An 18735-nucleotide genomic window follows, 5' to 3' on the forward strand; every position below is an offset into this window, starting at 1 on the left:
AAATACAGTATGACATGCTTAGCTATGTTTGTTTATGAGTATGTTTTAATCTTAGATAAAGAATAAAATATAGCTTACATGGTCTGATTCCTGCTCCAGGAGCAGCAACTGAAGCAGCAGCCACTGATGTCTCGGGATGTTTGGACCTCAGGTGTCGCAGCATTGAAGACGTATTGTTACTGTACCTCATCTCTTGAGCACAAATCAAGCACTTGACCTTTTTGGGGCTTATTAGATCAAAGTGCTCCCAAGCAATTGATCGTGCTCTTTTTGGAACTGGCTCCTCCATGTCCCTTCCTCACCACTACTCACTCTCTCACACACACACTCACCTTTCTCACAACTTTCACTTCAACAAAATCACAGCTCTTCAGTCACTCAGCTCAGTCTCTGATCTACCTATAATATATAGTCAAACCTATAACCTATGTTGATGTACTATGTGTGAATAAATGTTGTATATGAATGGATGCCTGTTGTGTACGGTGCGTGTCTGTCTATGTTAGATCCTATGTGTATGTACCTAACTATACTAAATGAACTTTAAACTAGACCTAAATATAAACTAATGCTTTCCTTGGCTCCGATTCACGTGGTAATTGGCAATAACAGTGTCGATAGCAATCTCCTCCTCTCAAAAACCCACAGTTTGAGCTGCGATTCAGATCTCATTTAAATACTTGGCAGGTCGTATTGAAACGCCCAGATTATTCAAATTTTCCGCGAAGCTTGACACGTGGTGTGATGTAACGAGGCCTCGTTCGCAGTGGTCATGTGATGGGGGCGTGCTCGAAACACTGCTCACTGACACTTCTGGTTCAAAAAGCTTGATGCTGTGCCGAGCAGACTGACTCGAGCTTAACATCACTACTAAACAGACATCTGCAGGTGAGTGGAACAATAATGATACAAATTACAATGGGAGAGGGAACAAAACCTAAACATAAAACTCAGAGTAAATAAGGTGCAAGACTGAGAGGAGTACAGAAGATGCAGGACAGCAGGAGGTGATCAGAACATAAAGACTATAAGTGCTAAAGATAAAACCCAAAATCCAGAACTACAGCAGAAAAGCAAAATGGGACTCAAACATGAGGAGTGCAACAGGAAGACAACACAAGGCAGACAGGTGAGGATGCAGGGGTGTAACAAGGGGGACCCAGACCAGACAAGTATAAATGAACTTATACAGAAAATAACACTGAAAGAGAACACTAACAAGTGAACACATACCAAAAATCTATATACATAAAGGGCTAATTCTGTCTGTCTCTCTGTCCCGGATAAACTCCCAAACTATAATATGTAGCCCTAAAAACTATATATATTCTGAATCCTCATGATATGGGGAACAAACTGGTACCATTTTTTTTTTTTTAAGTTCTGGGCAACCAGTAATTTAATGCTTTAATCTATTCTCTTTATCTATTTATCTTTTATGGTTACTGGGCAACCAATAATTTAATACTTTATTCTATTCTCTTTATCAATTTATCTATTACAGAATTCAGCTTTAATCATTACTGCTAGAAATAATCTATAAGGAAATGGCCACCTACATGAAAAACAATGAGCAATGCCAATGGAGGACCAGCAAAATGTCTACAATGCCATTATCTGCAACATAATAGAGGGTACAGGTGGCTTCTTCTTCCTTGATGCTCCAGGTAGAACAGGCAAAACCTTTGTGATCACTTGCTCCAGGTGGAACAGGCAAAACCTTTGTGATCAACTTGCTCCTAGCCAAGCTCCGGCAGACCAAGAAAATTGCTCTGGCAGTGGCCTCAAGTGGTATTGCTGCCACTCTGCTTGATGGAGGAAGGACCGCACACTCCGCCTCTAAGCTGCCACTTGACCTGGCTAAGAGGGAAATGCCAACCTGCAATATTAGTCGCGGCTCAACCAAGGCCAAATTGCTCACCGAGTGCAAACTTATTATTTGGGATGAGGCTACCATGAGCCATAAGGGAGCCTTTGAGGCCCTTGATCGCACTCTACAAGATCTAAGGCAGAACACAAGTCACATGGGCAGAGTAACTGGTCTGCTCTCAGGAGAGTTTCACCAAACTTTGGCAGTAATTCCAAAATGCACAAGGGCAGATGAGTTCAACGCCTGCATCAAATCATCCTATCCGTGGTCCAGTGTGTGCCGCTACAGCCTTAAGATTAATATGAGGGTCCAGCTCAATGGTGGCCAGGAGGCAGGTATCTTCTCTCAGCAGCTGCTTGAAGTTGGCAATGGCACCTTGATGGCTGACACTCTGGATGACCAGGTCAAGCTGCCCTTTGGTCACACTGTTCATGACATATGTGAGTTGGTGGCCAAAGTTTTTCCAAACCTACACCGTAACTACCAGAACCACAACTGGCTGAGCGAGCGTGCTATCCTTGCTCCAAAGAACTTGGCAGTGGATGACATCAATGCTAAGCTTCTGGCCCAGCTTCCAGGACAGGCCTCCAGCTCCATGTCAATTGACACAGTGCCCGATCCAGATGAGGTGGTTAACTACCCAGTTGAATTCCTTAACAGCCTGGCACCAGCAGGCCTCCCACCACACAGCTTGGTGCTCAAAGTTGGTGCCCAAGTCATGCTCCTGCAGAATCTCGACCCACCCAAGCTCTGCAATGGTATGCGACTCACAGTTAAGAAGTTGATGCTAGAGTCCTGGAGGCCAAAGTAATGACAGGCAAGGCCAAGGGAGAAGATGTCTTTATACCAAGGATTCCACTTATCCCATCAGACATGCCATTTGAGTTCAGGCGTCTGCAGTTCCCAGTCAAACCCAGCTTTGCAATGTCCAACAACAAGGCTCTGTGATAGTCCCTTAAGGTGGTTGGACTGAATCTGGCACAGCCTGTGTTCTCCCACGGCCAGTTGTATGCTGGCTGCTCCAGGGTTGGTAACCCAGAACAGCTGTACATCCACTCGCCAGGTGGCATGACAAGGAACATTGTCTATCAAGAGGCTCTTCAAAACTATTGGTCAGAAAACACTAAGTGAATTTCATGAATAAATATTTCTCCATTCTAATATTTACATTTGCTGTTTAAAGCCATTTTATGTTTGTAAAATTGCAATGTAAAAACAGTGAAATACACCACTACCTCAATTTTGATTCATTGATATTTAGATTTACTGTTACCTATCTTTTGTGTGTAATTTTGTTATAAATTTGATTGCAAAATGTGTTTGTCTTTTAAACCAGTATTTCCAGTTAGTTTGGGGAGTCCACCTCTTATAGTTCTGCTGGACAAACTTTAGCCCATTAAATATTACATTTGTAAGACATCAGCATCACAAAAAAAAAAATGTTGGGCAATTGTTTTGATTACCCGGGTACCCGAGCTAGTTATAAATAACTGGAGATAAACCACAAGCTACTCAACAAAAATATAAACGCAACACTTTTGGTTTTGCTCCCATTTTGTATGAGATGAACTCAAAGATCTAAAACTTTTTCCACATACACAATATCACCATTTCCCTCAAATATTGTTCACAAACCAGTCTAAATCTGTGATAGTGAGCACTTCTCCTTTGCTGAGATAATCCATCCCACCTCACAGGTGTGCCATATCAAGATGCTGATTAGACACCATGATTAGTGCACAGGTGTGCCTTAGACTGCCCACAATAAAAGGCCACTCTGAAAGGTGCAGTTTTATCACACAGCACAATGACACAGATGTCGCAAGATTTGAGGGAGCGTGCAATTGGCATGCTGACAGCAGGAATGTCAACCAGAGCTGTTGCTCGTGTATTGAATGTTCATTTCTCTACCATAAGCCGTCTCCAAAGGCGTTTCAGAGAATTTGGCAGTACATCCAACCAGCCTCACAACCGCAGACCACGTGTAACCACACCAGCCCAGGACCTCCACATCCAGCATGTTCACCTCCAAGATCGTCTGAGACCAGCCACTCAGACAGCTGCTGAAACAATCGGTTTGCATAACCAAAGAATTTCTGCACAAAATGTCAGAAACCGTCTCAGGGAAGCTCATCTGCATGCTCGTCTTCCTCATCGGGGTCTTGACCTGACTCCAGTTCATTGTCGTAACCGACTTGAGTGGGCAAATGCTCACATTCGCTGGCGTTTGGCATGTTGGAGAGGTGTTCTCTTCACGGATGAATCCCGGTTCACACTGTTCAGGGCAGATGGCAGACAGCGTGTGTGGTGTCGTGTGGGTGAGCGATTTTCTGTTGTCAATGTTGTGGATCGAGTGGCCCATGGTGGCGGTGGGGTTATGGTATGGGCAGGCGTCTGTTATGGACGAAGAACATAGGTGCATTTTATTAATGGCATTTTGAATGCACAGAGATACCGTGACGAGATCCTGAGGCCCATTGTTGTGCCATACTTCCAAGAACATCACCTCATGTTGCAGCAGGATAATGCACGGCCCCATGTTGCAAGGATCTGTACACAATTCTTGGAAGCTGAAAATGTCCCAGTTCTTGCATGGCCGGCATACTCACCGGACATGTCACCCATTGAGCATGTTTGGGATGCTCTGGACCGGCGTATACGACAGCGTGTACCAGTTCCTGCTAATATCCAGCAACTTTGCACAGCCATTGAAGAGGAGTGGACCAACATTCCACAGGCCACAATTGACAACCTGATCAACTCTATGCGAAGGAGATGTGTTGCACTGCATGAGGCAGATGGTGGTCACACCAGATACTGACTGGTATCCCCCCCCAATAAAACAAAACTGCACCTTTCAGAGTGGCCTTTTATTGTGGACAGTCTAAGGCACACCTGTGCACTAATCATGGTGTCTAATCAGCATCTTGATATGGCACACCTGTGAGGTGGGATGGATTATCTCAGCAAAGGAGAAGTGCTCACTATCACAGATTTAGACTGGTTTGTGAACAATATTTGAGGGAAATGGTGATATTGTGTATGTGGAAAAAGTTTTAGATCCTTGAGTTCATCTCATACAAAATGGGAGCAAAACCAAAAGTGTTGCGTTTATATTTTTGTTGAGTATATTTGCATGTTAGCCAGAGGCTGTCATGGAGCTGCACGCCGTCAGTGCCTTGCAGACATGTAGCTAACGTCAGGTAACTGAAAAGTCACATAATGTATTGCTGTGTCAACATTGTAACTGACTTTGGGCATACTTGAAACTTCTGTCATGTGATCTGTGCCAAATTTCAATTAAATTTAATTTATTTATATCGCGCCAAATCACAACAAAGTTTCCTAAGGCGCCTCACATGGGCAGGTCTAATCTTACCAACCCCCTGAGCAAGCACATAGTGACAGTGATAAGGAAAAATCCCTCAGGTATGTTTTTAGGAAGAAACCTTAAGCAGACCAGACTCAGAGGGGTGACCCACTGCTAAGGCCATTTAACAGTAATAGACAGCATGAAACAAAGTAAAAAATGAATAAAATGCAAACCAAACCATCATTAGCATGCAAAACAAAGTCCAGAAACACATCTGATCCTAAAAAGTCCCAATTTTAAGTCCATGTTAAATGTTGTAGATCAGTATTATCCTTCTAGCCAGTTGTCTAAGGGTGAGTGAGTAGTCATCCAGTGGTCCAGCAGGCGATAACAAAATCCCAGGTCCAGTTTCAGCGAGAGCACCACAGATGAGAGAGAAAGAGAGCAGAATCAGTTGGCCAGAGCTAACAGCACTGAAAGCAATAGATCCCAGCAGCAGTGGTCGGCACAGCTAACCAAAAATTTAGCTTTGATAACTGCTAATCAGCTAACTAAAAAGTTATCTATATATAAAATAGCCCGTATGTATATATGTATGTATGTATGCGGCACAATTTGTGTTTGGATTGAACTTCCTCAGGGATTAAGCAATCGACACCAAACTTGGTATGGTGACTGGGGCAATGAGGCGGACATCTTTGGGGCCTTTCTGTTGAAAATGCATGTGCGCGAACACACATATACATACATACACACACACACACACACACACACACACACACACACACACACACACACACACACACACACACACTAGATTAAAGCATCACACACACATTAAAGTAATAATGATTAAAGCTGAATTCTGCAATAAATAGATAAAGAGAATAGATTAAAGAATTAAATTACCGGTAACCATAAAGAATTAAAGTGAAAGTTCTTTCTGTCTAAGTAAAAGGCAATGTATGTATGTATGTATGTATGTATGTATGCTGCACGATTTGTGTTTGGGGTGAACTTCCACAGCGATTAAGAGATCAACACCAAACTTGGCATGGTGACTGGGGCACCAAGGGGGACATCTTTGGGTCCTTTGTGTTGAAAGTGCACATGCGTGAACACAACACACACACACACACACTAGATTAAAGCATCACACACACTAGATTAAATCATCACACACACTTTAAAGTAATAATGATTAAAACTGAATTTTGTAATAGATAAATAGATAGAGGAAAGATGAAAACATTAAATTATTGCCCAGTAACAATAAAAATAAATAAAGAGAATAGATTAAAGAATTACCCAGTAACCATAAAGAATTAAAGTGAAAGTTCTTTTTCTAAGATTTCTAGCAATAATGATTAAAGCTGAATTCTGTAATAGATATATAGATAAATAGGTTAAAGCATTCAATTATTCGTTGCCCAGTAACCATAAAAGATAAAAGCATAAAGAGAATAGATTAAAGCATTAAATTATTGGTTGCCCAGGAACCATAAATAATTAAAGTGAAAGTTCTTTTTGTTTAAGATTTCTAGCAACAATGATTAAAGCTGAATTCTGTAATAGATAAATAGATAAAAAGAATAGATTAAAACATTGAATTATTGGTTGCCCAGTAACCATAAAAGATAAATAGATAAAGAGAATAGATTAAACAATTAGCCCAGTAACCATAAAGAATTAAAGTGAAAGTTCTTTTTGTCTAAGATTTCTAGCAATAATGATTAATGCTGAATTCTGTAATAGATAAATAATGTCAAAATGTCAAAAGCCACTGCAATTCTGCACAAAGCCCAAGACATCCTCTCCCAACATGAATTACCAATTTATATTATGCATTACTTGTTCCATATATGACATATTGTGTCAAGGTTTGGGGAAATACATATAGAACTAATACTAAACCATTTTTTCTGTTGCAAAAGAAAGCTATAAGAATTATCAGTAATAAACCATATCGAGAGCCAACAAATCCATTATTTGCTTGTCTGCAAATTTTTAAATTCTGGGACTTGGTTGATTATATTACAATACAGATTATGTATAAAGTCAAAAATAAGGTTTTGCCTCTACATGTCCAGGATTTGTTTAAAATGAGGGATTCCAGCTACAGTTTGAGAGGAACATTATTATTTGAGAAATTGAAGATCTGTACTACTGTTAAAAGTCATTGTGTTTCTGTCAGGGGTGTTAATATTTGGAATAATTCTCCTGATAATATTAAAATACTTGGTGCATTGATTGGTTTTAAAAGGCTTTACAAAAAGAACATTACCCATTATAGTTTGAAGGATTAGGTTTACCATTTTTGTCATTGTTCACTATTACTTATTTGGTTGTGTTTTGAAATTTCAGTGATTAAGTTAAATTGTTCATGCACTTTTTCTTTTTTTTGTATAGTTGTCATGAGTAGGGATGGGTATTGATAAGATTTTATCGATATCGATGCCATTATCGATTCTGCTTATCGATTCCCTTATCAATACCTCTTGTGAAATTTGTACTAAAAGTAGGCTTTACAGGTTTTCTATGTATTTCATTGAGTCTTAAAGTAAATAAATATGAAATTGGTCACTGTATCCTTGATCTCTGGACATAAATAAAATAAACAAAACGGTGTTTCGCTTTGAAGTTATTAATTCCGACTGGATTGTATCATTCTAACTTGACTCGGCAGAGAGTCGCACAGCGTTTGGAGCTGTGCGAACAGAACGGAGGATGATTCTCGTTTCTTTCTCACAAAAAGACAGGAGTCCCAGTTAGTAACTTTAATCCGCACAAAAGTGACTCATGATTTCACATATTCAGGGATGAAAGTGGTGAAAAACAAAAGAAGCTGAAACCCAAAATTACCCCCCAACACCACGTGCACGAAAATGTTTGAATTCTAGAAGCTCTGAAATGCAATCTGGGACTATTCCAGACGATAAACTGGAGTGAATGCAGCATCCATTTAGCGATGAAAAACAAACAACTTTCCTTATTCAAATTCATTCCAGTAGTATTCCGCTCTTACTAGGATGCAGCAGTTTTCTAGCTTGGCAGATAGTTCTGGAGGAAATCACTGAAGAAATTAACACATTGAAAATATGGTTTGACCGAAACAGTCATTAAACTTAAATAAGACAGGGATGAAGTGGAGGTGTAAGAGTCACTAGGTATTCACAGGAAACACTTATTTATTTCTGTATGTTTGTATGTATTTATTTATTTATGTATGTTCATTGTTAGTTGGTTTTATATTTTTTGTTGTGTTTCTTTGTTTCTTTTCTTTGTGTGTCTTTTTGTCTCTTTCTCTAAAATTGTATATAATCATTACATTAGTTATTATTACTATTATTGTTGTGCTTGCTATTATTATTAATATACAAACAAAAATACATTTAAAAAATATTACAATTTGTAATACATTTGACTTTTATGACAACAAATGCTTGACAGCTGCAACTGCTTAATGCTAATTTTAACATTGAAAATGCCATAGACATGCTAACGTGTTAGCATCGGTCCCGTTTTTGTTATAAAATACACCTATTAACTGTTTCAGAAGACCATAACAGGTCGGTTTAACATAAAAAAGGTAAATAATACTCACAGTCATATGCTCTTTAGGGTTTTAGCGGGGGAAAGCGAAAGAAAAAAATTAATCAACGAAGCAATGATCGAAGCACTGCTTCGATTGGTTCAAGGTTCAAAGCAAAGCCGCGCTGCAGAAAAGTTGATTACAGACCCGCTGCAGGGTCTGTAATCAATGTAGAGAAATTATAATTTTCCTGACAAACACCCCCCAAAACAACGGCCACTTTAAGGACCGATAAGGGAATCGTTAAGTAAAAAGGTTATTGATGTCTGTGGATCGAATAATTTATATATATATATATATATATATATATATATATATATATATATATATATATATATATCTTCTTCTGTGTCTTTCGGCTGTTCCTTTTAGGGGTCGCCACAGCAGATCAATCGTTTCCATCTCACCCTGTCCTCTGTATCTTCCTCTGTCACACCAACCACCTGCACGTCCTCCCTCAGCACATCCATAAACCTCCTCTTTGGCCTCCCTCTTCTCCTCCTGCCTGGTGGCTCTATCCTCAGCATCCTTCTCCCTGTATACCCTGGGTCCCTCCTCTGCGCATGTCCATACCATCTCAATCTCGCCTCTCTGACTTTGTCTCCAAACCGCCCTACCTGAGCTGTCTCTCTAATATGTTCATTCCTAATCTTGTCCATTCTCATCACTTCCAAAGAGAATCTCAACATCTTCAGCTGCCACCTCCAGCTCTGCCTCCTGTCTTTTTGTTAGTGCCACTTTCTCTAAGCCGTACAACGTAGCTGGTCTCACTACTGTCTTGTAAACTTTCCCATTCACTCTTGCTGATATTCTTCGGTCACAAATCACTCCTGCCACCTTTCTCCATCTACTCCACCCTGCCTGCACTCTCTTCTTCACCTCTCTACCATATTCTTTATTTTTAATGGTATAAGGGGCGGGTGTTTATAAGCCTTGCTTCTGCCTTCACCCTTTCGGCCACACGGATTCTCTGTACATTGTTCCTTTTATGTTTTGTTATTGTCCTTGTTGCTCATGTGTGTGCAGGATAAATAAATTCATTCATTAATTCATAAAGAGAATAGATTGCATTAAATTATTGGTTGGCCAGTAACCATAAATGATAAACAGATAAAGAGAATAGATTAAAACATTAGCCCAGTAACCATAAAGAGTTAAAGTGAAAGTAAAGTGAAGTTTTTGTTTAAGATTTCTAGCAATACTGATTAAAGCTGAATTCTTTAATATATATATATATATATATATATATATATATATATATATATATATATATATATATAAATTTTATTGAATTATTTTAACATAACAACAAAAACAAACAAAATTCAAATTAAATAAAATGAACACACAGGACCGGGACAAGCATATGAACATATTACATCTGCACATTGTTGAAATGAGATTAAAATTTGCCAACAGATTTGCCAACAGGAGGTCTCAGATCAAAAGAGTTCTGAGATCAACCACTGCTTGATTCCAATCATTAATAGTCTTCTCCTTAGCACCATGTATTCGAGCAGTGGACAACTCTAAATATGCCACATCTATAAAGGATTGCACCCACTGATGATAAGAAAGAGAGTGTGGAGGTTTCCACCTTACTGCAACCATCTTCTTGGCGGCAGTTAAACCTGCCAAAAAGATCCTTTTCCGAGTTTTGCACAGTTGAAGTTGTGACATATCATTCAGTAATAAAACCAAAGGTGACAATGGGATATTCACTCTTAACAACAATGATAAGCTGTTACTTATAGTTTCCCAAAAATAACATACACTTGGGCACTCCCAAACCAAATGAAAAAATGTCCTAACAGAGTTAGTATGGCATAGCGTACAGTATGGATCAACTTTAATCTTCATATTATAAAGCTTGCGAGGTGTCATATATGTCCTGTGAATAAAATTCAGGTGGATTTGTTGATGGTCAGGGTTTTTAGATGAACAAAGTGCCGAATCCCAAACTACCTCCCAGTCAAAATCAGGAGGAAAATTAGAAATGTCAGCTGACCAACATTTATCCAGATGTAAAGGGACATACAAATTTTCCAAAAATTGCAAATATAACCTACAAGTAAGACCGTTAGTGCCACAAGAGCTATTAAAAAACCTAAGCAGTGGGTGATCTGCAAGCAGGATTTGCCATGGTACCCCATATGTTTTCATGGCTGTTCTCAATTGGAGGTAAAAAAGAAAGAAGAACGCTGCAAATTAAATTGAACACAAATATCTTCAAACGACCGGAGTCCATTCTCGCCAAACACTTTGCCAAGGGAACGTATGTCATTGTCATACCATTGTCTACATTGACTTCTTTTTATAGAGCACTTGTTAATGAGAATCCTCTCATTGAAAAAATCGGAGAATGTGGATTTCAGCTACCCCCAATCCTGCATACTTTCTCAGCATTGCGCCAGACAGATATAGCATGAGATAAAATGGGACCAAACCGAGCCATGCATCTATTCTGCGGTGAATTAGCAAATAACAGCTCAATAACAGCTCCCTAAGTTTTAAAGAGCCTGCCAGGGATTCCTCTAATGGGAGCCACGGCACCTCCATTGAACTACTGAACCATGCAACCAAAGGGCGTAGAGTGAAAGCCCAATGGTAAAGTCTGAAATTCGGGAGTGATAAACCACCTGCCGACCTACGCCGCTGTGCTGTGGACAGTTTTAAACGTGGCCATTTTCCATTCCATTGAAATTTAGTGACCGCACTCTGTATTCTATCCCAGTAACGGGAAGGAGGTGGAAGTGGGATCATAAAGCTCAAAAAGTTGATACGCGGGAGAACATTCATTTTAATAATAGAAACGCGTGATCTAAGGGAATTTGGCAAAGAGGCCCATCTTTCAAGATCAGCTAAAATCTTGATCAACGCACCTTCATAATTATTTTTAACAATCTTTTGTAAAGTATAAGAGATTTCAATGCCAAGATATGTAAAATGTTTAATGACCGGAATACCAGTAGGTAATGTAGCGTGTCTCATACAATCATTCAATGGCAGAAAGGCAGACTTATTGTTGTGTGGGCCGCTGAAGAGGAGGTACTGCTGGCCCACCACCACCAGAGGGCGCCCTGCCTGGAGTGCGGGCTCCAGGCACCAGAGGGCGCTGCCGCATCATGGGAGTAGCCTGGGTGACAGCTGTCACCCATCACCAGACACAGCTGTTCTACTCAGCACCGAGGTATATCAGGAGGACGGCGTCTCCACCTCAGTGCCGAGATATCGCCTAAGACCAAGGTAGTATTCTCTGCAGTTATACATTGCATCATCAGCTAAGACTGTTAAAACCTTTTTCAGGACTAGTGACTACTGAAAACCTCATTCTTTGGATAAGTACTCACCTTCCTGCTATACTTTGCCAAGAGGTGGAGGCGGCTTCTCCCCTCTCTGTTACTGGGTGCGTTCATCCACTCCTGTGTGTTGTTGCTCTCTCCTGCCAGCAGTACCGGATCCGACGAGCGGAGGCAGTGGCCACCTGGGAATTCGGGACTTGGCGGTTCCAGTATTTCCAGGGTTCGGTGGCAGAGGAGATCTGGGTGGTTCCGGTTCGACTGAGACAGACGTCTCCTACCTTCGAGCCTGCCCACACGACACCAGCGGATTCGACCCCAAATTGTGTTTGTTGTATTACTCGTGCTTGTTTCAGTAGTAAATCTTGTTATTTACTCTCTCCATTGTCCGTTCATTGCGCCCCCTGTTGTGGGTCCGTGTTCCTACACTTTCACAACACTTATCCCAATTAATGTTATAGCCTGATATGTTGCTGAACTCACTGAAAAGAGAAAGAATATTAGGGATGGATTGGATACTTCCCACATATAGAAGAACATCATCAGCATACAATGATATACTATGCTTAGTGCCATTTATTGGGGTAATTGTATTGGCTAAACGGATCATTTGAGCTAGGGGCTCTAAAGAGAGTGCAAATAGAAGAGGACTCAAAGGGCACCCCTGTCTTGAACCCCTGGTTATACTAAAAGTAGAAGAATATGTCCTGCCTGTGAGCACTGAAGCTGTTGGGTTGTTGTAGAGCACTTTAACCATATTTATAAAATCAGAGCCTAGACCAAGTGTATGGAGTACGGACCATAAATACTGCCACTCAAGACGGTCAAAGGCTTTCATGGCATCTAAAGAGAGCACAGCGGCTGGTGTAGATGAAGAAGAGACACTATTTATGATGTGTAGCAGTCTCTTCATATTATCAGAAGAGGTTCTTGATTCAATAAAGCCTGTTTGATCACAATGAACCAATTCAGACATAACGGTTTCAAGCCTACGAGCCAATACTTTAGCAAATATTTTTATATCTGCATTCAAGAGGGACAAGGGCCTGTAACTTGAACACTCCTGGGGATCTTTATCTTTTTTAAGTAGAAGAGAGATAATGGCCATATTCATGTTTCTTGAGAAAGAGCCAGTCTTTAATGAAGTCTGAACCATGTCAAACATTAAGGGTCCTAGATATTCCCAGAAAGTGGAGTAAAACTCAGGAGGGACCCCATCAAGGCCAGGAGACTTCCCACGACGCATAGCCAAGGCAGCCTCCTTGAGCTCAGATATGGTAATTTGACTGTTCAGTTTGGACAAACCTTCTGCTGACAGTCTTGGGAGAATTGCATTGTTAAGAAAATCATTGCATGTTTGTTGATTATGTATTACTTCTGAACTATACAAAGTACTGTAAAAGTTGCGAAAAACTGAATTAACCCGTGAAGGTTCGGTCTGAATCAGGCCATCTGCGGATTTAATTGAAGGGATATCAGAAAAACATTCATCAGCTCTCAAACGAAGTGCTAGCAAATGACTCGGCTTGGCCCCATTGAGACAGTAGAGTTGCCTTGTTTTGTGTATTAAAAATTCAGTCCTACGTTTGTGAATGTCACCAGTTTCTTTCTTAACTAGGTCATGTTGAGAAGCAATATCCTCATCAAAGGACTGCTGTAAAAGATTGTCAAATACAGTGAGTTTACTTTGCAAGATATAAAGTTTGGTCTCACGAGATTGTTTAGTATAAGAAGCAAAGCGTATAGCATTGTTTCGAATAAAACCCTTAACAGCATCCCATAGAATCCTCGAAACATCTACAGACCCTTTGTTGATATTAATAAATATACCACATTCAGAAATAAACTGTTCTCTAAACTCTTTACTGCTGAGGAGTGTGGTATTAAACCACCATCTGGTGGCACGAGTGGGGGCAGAAGTTAGTGTTGCACAGGCAACAACTGCTTTGTGATCAGAAAGTGCAAAGGGCAAATGAACAACTTTGGTAATCTCATAAAAGCAGTGTCTGGAAGAAAGTAAATAATCAATCCTGGAAAAAGACTTGTGTCTGGCTGACTGATGTCTAAAATCTCTGATGCTGGGATTGAGCATACGCCACAAATCCACCACTCCAGTTTCTTCGATCCATGAGCAAAGTGCTCCCGAAGAATGCCTCTGATCTGAAGTTTCAGTTGAACTTGATCTATCAATTGTGTGGTCAACCACAGAATTAAAATCTGCACCAATTATGAACTTAAACCCTGAAAGTTCGAGCATTATTTTAGTTATTTGATCATAAAATTTTTTCTCAAAAACATTTGGACCATATAAAGAGATTACAGCCAAATTTGTATGTTCAATATGCACTTTAGCAACAGTAATTCTACCCTTATTATCAGACCAATTATCATTTAGCTTGAATTGTAAGTTATGACGACACACAATTGCAACACCCTTAGTTTTATTCTGGGCTGAAGAGAAAGCTATAACTTTAAAAAAAATCTATTTGCTAATTGGTGAATGTCACCTGCGGTCAAATGGGTCTCTTGTAACATTGCAATTTGAATCCCTTGAGAACGAAGAAAATTAAGTACAGCAACATGCTTCACATGGTTACTGAAGCCTCCTACATTAAGACTAAGAAATTTGGTGCTGGGCATACAAGTAACGAAAAGGTAAACAAAAGCACAGATGGTACAATATAAGAAGAGTTAAGTCCTGAGTACATTAATGAACAAAAAAAGAACAAGAACATAATGCAAACAACAGATGGGAGAAGACAGGAAACTATCTTATCTAAAACTCCCATAGAGAGAAAAAAGGACTATATTGTCCCACTAAGCTAATGCTGTAGCTAAATAGCTAACTTTATTAAAAAAAAAAGGAAAAGGGGTTCTCAAACCATCTAACACACCCCTCCCTGCCCATCTAACTGAAAGATGCATATTGTGATAACCAGCTCTCATATTAAATCAAAGCAGCACAAATAAAGTAATTATTAATGACCTCATGAGAAGAGAGTGAGTGAGCAAGACATTAATTAAACCCGTATTCCCAAAAACAGCAAAAATGTCTCTGTAAATAGTCAAAACAATGAACAGAAAGATCCAAATTAAGACGAGAGCACAGAACGTGAATGGGGAGAGGAGGGCAGTAAGTAAACTCACTCGCTCAAATATTCAGATCAGTCACTTTGGGCTAGTCTTCTTTATCCTCCGAGCTGTCGAGAAAAGCACTGGCCTCCTTAGGGTCCTTGAATGATTTTCAGACTCCGTTGATCTCGAAAGAAAGCACAGCGGGAAAAGCCATCCGAAAAGGTATGTTCCTCTTAATAAGATCCGTGCAGACCGGGTTGAATGCTCTCCTTGCAAGTCGAACACCAGGTGGAACATCAGCTGCAATACGCAGTGGGTGGCTGTCGTGCTCCAGTTTACCCAAACACCTGACAGCAGAGAATATTAGAGAAATATCTTTGGAGCGGTGAATCTTGATCATAACAGGATGAGGACCGCCGTCAATAGGTTTTCCGGGTACGCGGTGTGCACGGTCTATAGTGAAGTTAGTGACCATCAGCTTTAAAAGCGTGGGGACAAATTTTTCAAAAAAGGAAACTGGGTCGTCACCTTCAGTGGACTCTTTTAAATTAAGCAGCCGAATATTATCTCGTCTCGAATGGCTTTCGATGTCCAGGACATTATCCAACAGCTGCTCATTCATCTAATCAATTCAGCCACTTTTCTCTTCAGCGGAGCTACATCGTCCTCCAAACCAGAGAAACTTGTCTCCGCCTCGGCTTGGGCGCATGCTAGGGTGTCGCTGGCTGCGGCTACCTCTTCAATGCGCTTAATAGCGTTATCCATTTTCACATTCAGTGAGGACTCAAATCTAGCCAGCGCCTCGCTCATAGCCATTTCAGTCCGCTGAGCCTCTGCTGCTACGGTTTCAGATATATGTTTAAGTAGCGCTTCTGTGGGAAATTCAGGTATAGCCATGACTGTGCTAGCATTAGCAGAGCCCAAGCTATCATCGCTCTGTCCAGAAATATTGCCTGTGGGCTCACGAAGTTGTTCATTCCGACCTGATTTTGGTGGCTTAGGCATCGTCAAAGTGAAGCGAAGTGCAAATCCAATTAAAAAAAGTAAACTTTTGGCGCAAGAGTCAAAAATGTAACAATGAGCAGGGAGGGAGACAGAAATACGTCCGCTTACACTGACACCATCTTGGAACCCCCTGAATTCTTTAATATATTTATAGATTATTTCTGTAGATATTTCTATTTATTTCTGAATTCTGTAATTGATAAATAGATAAAGAGAATAGTTTAAAGCACTAAATTATTGGTTGCCCAGTAACCATAAAAGATAAATAGATAAAGAGTATATTAAAGCATTAGCCCAGTAACCATAAAGAATTAAAGTGAAAGTTCTTTTTGTCTAAGATTTCTAACATTAATGATTAAAGCTGAACTCTATAATAGATCTATAGATCTGCCCAGTAAGCATAAAGAATTAAAGTGAAAGTTCTTTTTGTCTAAGATTAAAGCACATAAGTGACATCAAATCATAAAAGCACATAAGCATACACTCACCAACCACTTTATTAAGCACACCTGTTCAATTGCTTGTTAACACAAATTGCTAATCAGCCAATCACATGACAGCAACTCAATGCATCTAGACGTGGTACAAGTTTAAACTGAGCACCAGAAAAGAGGATTTAAATGATTTTGAATGTGGCATCAAGGTTGTCGGTGGCAAACAGACTGGTTTGAGTATTTCAGAATCTGCTGATCTACTGGGATTTTCAAGCACGACCATATCTAGGGTTTACAGGGCATGGTCCGAAAAGAGACGATATCCAGTGAGCGACAGTTGTGTGGAGAAAATGCCTTGTTGATGTCAAAGATCAGATGAGAATAGGCAGGCTGGTTGAATGGGTGACTGCGTGAAGTTATAATATCATTATGGACCATAATCTCTGAGTAATGTTTCCAACACCTTGTTGAATCTATAACACGAATATTGAGGCGGTTCTGAAGGCTAAAGGGGTCCAAATCGGTGTCATGCTAAATTTCTGACTTCTCCAAAATAACTGACCTGGCCCAGTGTGCGAGGGCCAGGTGGTGTTGGGCAGGCAGTGCTCTGTGAAACATCTGAGCTGTGTTTGTACGGGTTGTGGGCAAGCGATTAATGGAGCGTGGCTGAGTTTACATGGACACTGTCACAGTGGCAAGTGTGGTAGATTTGTCATGAGGAAATAATGTTGGGCCTAAAAACCATAACTAATCTCAGACCAAATATCCATTGATGTTGGTCCGTAGTCCATGGACTGTTCCGACATTTCTTCCTCGTGGCCTTGTTCAGTCCGCCAAAAGAGGATGGGTCCTTCCTTCCAGAATGCAACATGTGTTCCACTGTTGCCTTATACCTGTACCTGGCTGCTGTCTTATTAGTGCAGCAGATAACTGAAACAGTCGTTGAAATGGTGAAGCAATCACGAAATTCAGCAGAAATACTCCTTAGACATTACTCTTTTGAAAAAAAAAAAGACTGGCCACTTGAATTTTCAATCGGCAGTCAGGTAGGGGTCAACTGAGGAATGCAAAATTGACAAATGCTCCAATCTATATGCTCCAAAATATACCACATTATTTGTCTGATCATAAAGAGTCCAAAAAGGTATAGTTTGGACTATCTGTGCCTGAATGTTCTGGAGTTATGGGGTAAAAACAGTAAAGGGCCTTTCACACTGAATCCGTCAGGCCAATGCGTCACGGATCCGATGGATGACGTCAGACGCGTCGCTTTGGAAGCGGCAAAAAAAAAATTAAAATAAAGTGGGGGCGGAGATTGCCACGTCACACTCTGGCTGTTTCCACAATCTGAAAAAGTTCAGCGGAAAAAAAAAAAAAGAAAAAGTTCAGCGATCGCCATCTTGAATTTGGGTCGCCTGAACCACAAAAAAAGCTTTAAAAAACAGCAGAATGATTCTCCCATCACCCCGCTGGGAGAAGCATTTTTTTCAGCTACTTTTTGGAGTGACGCCGACGGAGGAGGAGGATGGATGAGGAGGGCCGACGATCGAACCACGACAGCGGACCAAACCGCACGGAGAAGCCGACCTTCAGGCATCATCACTGGGCAGACCGAGGCAGGCAGCCGGGGTGATGGAGCAGACCCACTCAGTCTGAAATCTTCCACTTTTTGGATATATGCAAAGTCCCAGTTTGCCCAATGGAGTTTAGTTCTGCAGCTTTATCGAGGTGAGAATAATGTAAAAATAAACCGTGACGTTTACTTAACTGCTTTGACGGTTTAATGATCGGCTAACGTTAGCTTAGCCTTTTAGCACAGTTGATCTGAGGGAACACTTTAATTTCTAAATGGTTCAGTCTTTTTATTTTTACCAAATAAAGCTACAGCTTCTTTCAGACACCACAAAAGCTCAACTTTAAATAACTTATTTTTTCAGGCGTTTTTTCCATCGTTTTTTGTCCCTGTTTTTCCCCCTTTTTTATATATATAAACTGTTTAGTGTTTCTTTGTATTTAAAGAAATATTTTTATTTGTCCCAATCAGGAACATTTGCTGTGCAGACAACCAAACTTCCATTGATGAGCTGAACACCACGAAGTCCAGTCGAAAGAAAACATCTGCTTTTCAGCAACACCACCAGAGTTCA

The 18735-nt window shown here is 40.4% G+C and overlaps 1 long non-coding RNA gene across 1 annotated transcript; it reads left to right on the plus strand.

The window, feature by feature from the left end:
• The first annotated feature begins 1091 nt into the window (after window positions 1–1091).
• Window positions 1092–15515, plus strand: LOC117520325. The gene is made up of 3 exons (XR_004563605.1): window positions 1092–1172; window positions 8344–8350; window positions 15504–15515. It is a non-coding gene; the product is annotated as an uncharacterized LOC117520325 (long non-coding RNA).
• Window positions 15516–18735: the final 3220 nt, after the last annotated feature.

This window comes from Thalassophryne amazonica, chromosome 1, assembly GCF_902500255.1.
Source record: "Thalassophryne amazonica chromosome 1, fThaAma1.1, whole genome shotgun sequence".
NCBI lineage: Eukaryota > Metazoa > Chordata > Actinopteri > Batrachoidiformes > Batrachoididae > Thalassophryne > Thalassophryne amazonica.